The sequence below is a fragment of the Olea europaea genome, chromosome 14 (assembly GCF_002742605.1).
Source record: "Olea europaea var. sylvestris chromosome 14, O_europaea_v1, whole genome shotgun sequence".
Taxonomy (NCBI): domain Eukaryota; kingdom Viridiplantae; phylum Streptophyta; class Magnoliopsida; order Lamiales; family Oleaceae; genus Olea; species Olea europaea.
Window position 1 is genome coordinate 16,158,437 of NC_036250.1, and position 7,062 is coordinate 16,165,498.

Below are 7,062 nucleotides of genomic sequence, written 5' to 3' on the forward strand. Positions count from 1 at the left end.
TGAAATTCTTGATTTAAAATTTTCCATACATCTTTAACTTTTTTAACACCAAATATACGAGGAAAAATTAATTTTCCAACTCCTTGTTGAATATATCACAATGCCATTGCATCTTTCCTTTTATATTCCTTTTGTAACTTTGGATCTTCTTCATCTCCTTCGGTCGAATCTTCTATGACTTCATCATCTTTAATGACATCCCATAAATCTAAAGAGATGAAGAAAATTTGTATTTGACTACTCCAATATTCACAGTGCTCACCTTCAAAGATTGGTACTTGACTTGGTGATTAAGTGAACAAAGAGGCTGCTAAATTTGTTGCCATAACTGGCTAGTTTCTGTAAATTTGTTGCTGCTATGGTGGTTTGTAGGCTGATTTTGTTTCAAATTTTGGTAGGATTTGGTTTATGTATTTTGCCTAAGCTCTGATACCAAAATTTGTTAGGTGTAGAAGGAAATAGATAAGAGAAATATGAAAATTTTCTTATGAAATTTGAGGAATTACAAAGAAGTTGCTACAACACACTCTTTCTAATTTTTTTAGAGATCTTTCTCACTTCTTCTACATACATAACACTAGATGGATACCTCTCTATTTATACAAAACATTGAGTAAACTAATCTTACTAATTCTCTACAATTACAAAAAGTAAAAGCTGTTTTTTCTTCATCATTTATAGCTGGAACTAGGAGCGGATCTAAGGGGAAACTGGGCTGGGTTGTAGCCCAGTCCCCTCTCCAACCCATTTAATGTTTTTTAGGGTAAAAAAAATTTTTTTAAGTGTAAATTTATATTTTTTTTACATGTTAGCCAAGCTTGTAGTTCGATCTTGGCTCCGCCCCTAGCTGGAACATATGCATTTGCAGATGTGTTTGAACATTATAAGTGTCAAATGGCTGCTGCCTGATATAATTTTCAGATTGCAGAACATCAGAATGTGAATTGATTGCTGCTGTCTATGTTAATTTCCAGCTTGCATAAGTTGGGCATACAACTTGAATTGAAAATCTTATCCTTTGTCCATTCAATGAATAAAGTCTTTGTTGGTTGAAGTGGTCAATTTGCATTTAAACTCTTTGAATCTTCTTTTGTTGTTGAAATTTACAGTTTGGATTTGGACTAGATAAAGATTACAAATCACTCTAGAACTTTTAGCAGAACCACCGTGTATTGGAAACTGGCCATGCTTGACTTCTGCCAACATGTTGATGGACTTTGTGCAATTTTCTCACACACCAAGTGCATGGAAGACAATACTTTATGTTTCACATGCACCCACATGAATATTCAATACATAAAGTGCCTATTCAGATCTTGATTGACTCTAGCATAAGGACACTATATATAAGCTTCAACAGTGTGTCGTGATTCAATAGAACTTGTAAGCAAATAATTTGAATTTCAAGATATGAGGAGATTTTAAAGAAAAATAGATAGAATATATGGCCAATATTGCTTCAGCTTGTATTATGTAAGGTCTATCCTTCTCAAAGAAATGCACGAGTACATATATTCCTCTAAGTCCGGGTTTTACCTACAATTACAATATTTCTGCTAAATTAAATAGCAATCCTGAGTGTCTTTGGCACCATGAAATAAATTAAAAACCCTTTGCATCTTATAGCCATAAGTACGTGGAAGTCATCCATGAAACTACCCAGGCCTAGTCCTGAGGCGAGGCCAATGAGGCCTGCGTCTCAAGCCCTAGAACCAAGGGGGCCTATTTTTTACCAAAGCATTTTTTTTATTAAATGAACGAGATATTGAGGAATTGTCCATACGTAAAATCATAATTATAGATATGGGCCTTTTCCGCCGATTCAAGGCTAGGAACGCTGGCATCAGGATTTAAGACAACAGTCTCGCTAAACAAGCACAGATTGGAAAATAAGCACAGAAATAGGTAAAGGAACGAAAGCACATCTTACACCTTCTAAGATCCCGAAAAGGAATCTATTGATTCTCTCCTAATTGGTTGGACCATAGGTGCGATGATTTATTTCATCGGCGAGGTATCTGGTTAAAGGCCTCACACCCAGACCCAATTGCCAATGACCCAAGAGCAGCAATCAACATCTTCCCAACCCTTTTTGCAGTAGCAAAAAGGATTTTGTGATTATTTAAAGGAACCAAGAATCATGGCATAGAGTTTAAAAAGGAAAATAATTGCAAACTTATTGGTTATACAGATAGTGATTGTGCTGGATCAGTTGATGATAGGAAGAGCACTTCTGGATACTTTTTTTTTTTTAAATCTTAGATCAAAGGTGATTTCTTGGAGCTCAAAAAAGCATAAATTCGTTGCTTTATCATCAACAGAAGCACAGTGCATCGCTGCTACAAATTCAACTTGCGAAACTGTTTGACTCGGAAGAATTTTGGAATATTTGAATTTGAGCAGGAAGGACAAACAACAATTTATTACGACAATATGTCGACAATTGAGATGACAATAAATCCAGTCTTCCATGCTAGGTCAAAGCATATTGAACTTTGACATCACTTTATAAGAGATTTGGTAAATCAAGAAGAAATTTGCATGGAGTTTATAAATACAAACGATCAACCAGCCGATATGATGACGAATCCAATGACGATTGATAAGTTTAAGAAATTCAAGAAGCATTTGAAGATTACAAATTAAGAGGGGGTGTTAAAAGTACTAGAGTAATTATTAATCTTCATCTAGGCCAAATCCAAATTGGAAACTTCAACAACAAAAGAAGATTCAAAGAGTTCAAATCCAAATTGAACCCTTCATGACATGACCCGTCCGAATCACCCTAGTGGACCCGAAATGTGACGCGCGTTGATGATAAATGCTGACTAGATGTCAAATCTATCACTAAAGCTGACTACGAGTTACTTCAAAAAATTTATCAAAATCAAATGTTATGTAAACTATAATGAGCTGGGCCTAAATTATTTACTGTGTTTCATCAATATGAGTTATAACACTCAACATGTCGTGTGGCTCTCATTCCGAAATCATTAGGCTCTTCCAACTAAAAGGAATCAATTGTTACATGTAGAAAAATTCGTAGAGAAATATATGAGTTGATAGCTCAGTGAGTGGAGAAGTTCGAAAATAATTATACTTTTTCAATTTTATATTTTTATCGAAAATCAAGTTCATATCATTTAATAATTCACAAGATAATATCATATAATTGTAACCAAAAGTGAAATATTCACATAAGGTCGTAAAATATCATCTTAAAATCATTATATAAACATCAACTGATAATCACGCTATAATCTCATCACATCAAATATACTGAAAAATCCACCAAAAATGTACCATCTGACTGAAATATGTATTCCGCCCCTTGGGCTAAGAACTTTCGCCACGGGCCTTTGGCTCCCTCTGTGAACGAAAGTCAGTCTCAAGACCTTTGGTAATCAATTCTGGAACACGAGCAAGGCTTATCGCTGAACTATATGTACATGGTCAAGACCCCTTCATCCCTGGTCCAAGACCCCTCATTGTCGTATAGAACACGGTTAAGGCCCCTCAGTGAGCTAGAAGAAATATATAATCATTGGTATTTTTCTGGACGATCTTAATATCACATATCTCACATACCAAATAATTCTCAATATCACGTGTCTTACATACAAAGTCACAAACATATCATAAATAATCCTTGAAATTCCCCAAGGATCATAATAAAAGAAACTTTCATCGTAATCACGTAATGGAGCAAATAATTCACATAATTGCACATACTTTGATAATATACTTAATTTATAAATACTTTAAAAATATTTATATTTTTTCACTCACAGAGCTATGTTCGTAAAATCAATTCGATTGGTAAACTGTCTCAATATTCGTATCGCTGCCTGAAATATGATATAATTTTTAAATCAACAATTAATTATTTTAAGTAATTTCAATAATTAAATAGGCGATGCCCAATCTTAATTATTTCACGTTTAAGCAATTTCTAAAGTCTCTTTAATCACTAAAACTAGTTTTCCTTTCATTTAACTCAATTTCATAGCTTATTATACTTAACCCTTTCAATAAAATTGAATTTAATCTAACAATATAACTATAAAATTAAATATAATTTGACAATAAGTAACTTTTTACTTACCTTTAAAAATTGGAGAATTCAAGCCTAATAGTGGGAAGCACTTAATTCCTAACAACTTGGCAAATTTTTCTTCTTCTTTTTTTTTTCCCTCTTTTCTCTTTCTTTTTTTCTCTCTGCCTCGTTTCTTTCCAGTGTGTGTAGTGTGTGTTTCTGTTTAACATCTTGGGTTTGATAAGTTTTGGTGAATATATATCCATTCCACCTCCTAGTGTAAAGTTTATTTTATTGTTTTCGTTTTTTTTTATATAGCGTGATATGTTTGACTTTTTTTTTTTTTTTAAATTAAGGTATTATGCTTTAACCAAAAAAGGCTTTATTAATTGAATGGTCAAAGGATAAGATTTTCAATTCAAGTTGTATACTCAACTTATGCAAGCTGGAAATTAACATACACAGCAATCAATTCACATTCTGATATTCTGCAATCTGGAAATTACATCAGGCAACAGCCATTTGACAATTATGATGTTCAAACACAGTTGCAAATACATATGTTCTAGCTGTAAATGATGAAGAAAAATAGCTTTTTCCTTGTTGTAATTGTAGAGAATTAGTAAGACTAATTTACTTAATGTTTTCTATTAATAGGAAGGTATTCATCTAGAATTATGTATGTAGAAGAAGTGAGAAAAATCTCTCAAAAAAATTAGAAAGAGTGTGCTGTAGCAACTCCTTTGTAATTCCTCAAATTTCATAATAAAAATTTCATATTTCTCTTATCTATTTCCTTCTACACCTAACAGGTTCAACCTGTATACGACTCTGAAAGGGGCTAAACTTGATGGTGGTCAAGACTCCTCTCTACAGGACATTAGTCATTACAAAAAACTCATAGAGTGGGTGTCTATGTACTTGTCTTTAATTTGTGTAATATTTTTATAAAACCACGTCGTTTGTTATTCCAATAACTGTTGATTGTTATCATTTTAAGATCATTGTGAACTTGCAAGCAGAAGAGTGGATGTTCTTCCTAGTTTTGGGTTTTATGATATAAATCTGGTGTTCAGACGTGACTACTTTAATTTACTTTAGTGCATGCTTATTCCACTAACTTGAACTAGCTGATCAACGCAGTTGAAAGTGATTCAAACACGTATGAATGTAGTCGTTGCATTCAATATTTCAATTTATATATGAATTTTGTGTGTGTGCTTTAGTTAAATTCATAATCTACTTTGAAACAGCGAATATTAATGTCCTGGCATTCATCTTGATATTATAGAGAAAAAAAAAAAAGTCTAGAAATTTAAATTTACATATTCAACCCCTTAATAAGTTATATTTTATCATAGGTAAAAACCATGCAAAGGTTGCCAATTTAAAATTTGAAATTGAAAAGTTCTCTTGTGCATTTAGTATTGGCTCTTTCATCTTTGCACTAAATTTATTTAAGGAATATAAATTGCAGAACAAACAAAAAAAAGTAATTTCTCAAAATATATAAGAAAAACACTAAAATTAGAAATTAATAGATAAGAAACATAACGTAACAAAAAGTACCTTTTCATTGGGTTTCAAATGGTTTTCTATGTTTCACCACATTTGTGTATTAGAATTGCCAATCTGTTCTACCTTTTATGGTTCAAGAAGTTGGAAGTTGAGAAAATTCTTGAGATCATTTGGTAGAAGGGGTAAAAAATTCATCCCCTTTCTTATAATTGCCCCCCTTTGAAGTTTAAGCTCTTCAGATTCACATTTCAGATTAGAAGAATTCATCCTCAATAAAGCAGCATGAAACAGGCAAATTTAGGTTACGAGTACAACTGTATAGAAATAAAATTTTATATTCTTTACCATAATGAGGGTTCTTTGTACTATCCTTCACCCCAATATAACAGGATAAAAAAGCAAATTAAATCATGCTAAACTATTCTCATCCTACCAGTATCACTTGGCGAACTGTGAAAATATAAGAAGAGAACACAAAAACAACAGGAATTCTAATGCCTGTTAGAGAAAATTCTTATATCTGGCTTACATTCTTGTCAGCACCCGCTACAGGCGCACCAATTGGGCCAACCAACTACAAAGCCCAACAATGTGAGAATCATCCATTGGATGTTCTACAATATCTCTATATGTATGCGACTACGGTATGCGTGGAAATATGACAATAAAGCAATGGGAATATGGGGTAGGAGCAACATACGGCATGAACTCATTCCCTTAAATGAAATATGAAAACTAATAAAACAAGAAAATTATAATGATTTTGTTTACTTAATAAAATCAAGTTTAGTTTTGTATTTATGCCACCATCTTCATTATGGTGATTGCTTTCTAAAATTAATTTTCCTTCATTTGGATACATTGTTTTTTATTCTTATACTAAAAGAAGTCAAATTTTTAAAATTCGTTCGTAAATATGTTAAGGTAAGTAAATCATAGACGAATGAGTAGAATCCGAATGCACAAAAAATGGAATTCTAATCAATTCAGGACCTCGATATAGTTTTATTCTTTTCGAAAGAAGCTAAAGCCAAAGCCTCTAGGTAAGGCAAGCAAAGAGGCTTTAGCTCCCCTATCAATAAGGGAAAGATTCTACTTTAAAAGACCGGATCACACAACCAAAAATCAGACAATGACGTAAACACATAAGGCTCCAACTTCTCTTGCCAAACGAAGGCAAGTGATGTGGGCTCCATCATAATGACTCCTCGTGAGGTAGTGATGACTTTAACTATTTGTGTTGGTATTTTCTCATTCTATTTATCCCCTAGAAGATAATAATTATTTTTATTATATTAAACATTGATAAGAAATAAAACTATGACTAACATTCAAGAATGTGTTTCTTCACACTCTGCACTTATGTCGCACTGACGATGCGTGCAAAGTGCTCATATGCTTCACTCACGATGCAAACATGCTGCACATATGTGGAATTTTTTTTATTTTTAGATTTTTCCCCCAAAATTAACTTTTTGTAGGAAAAAATTTACTATGGTTCCCCAAAA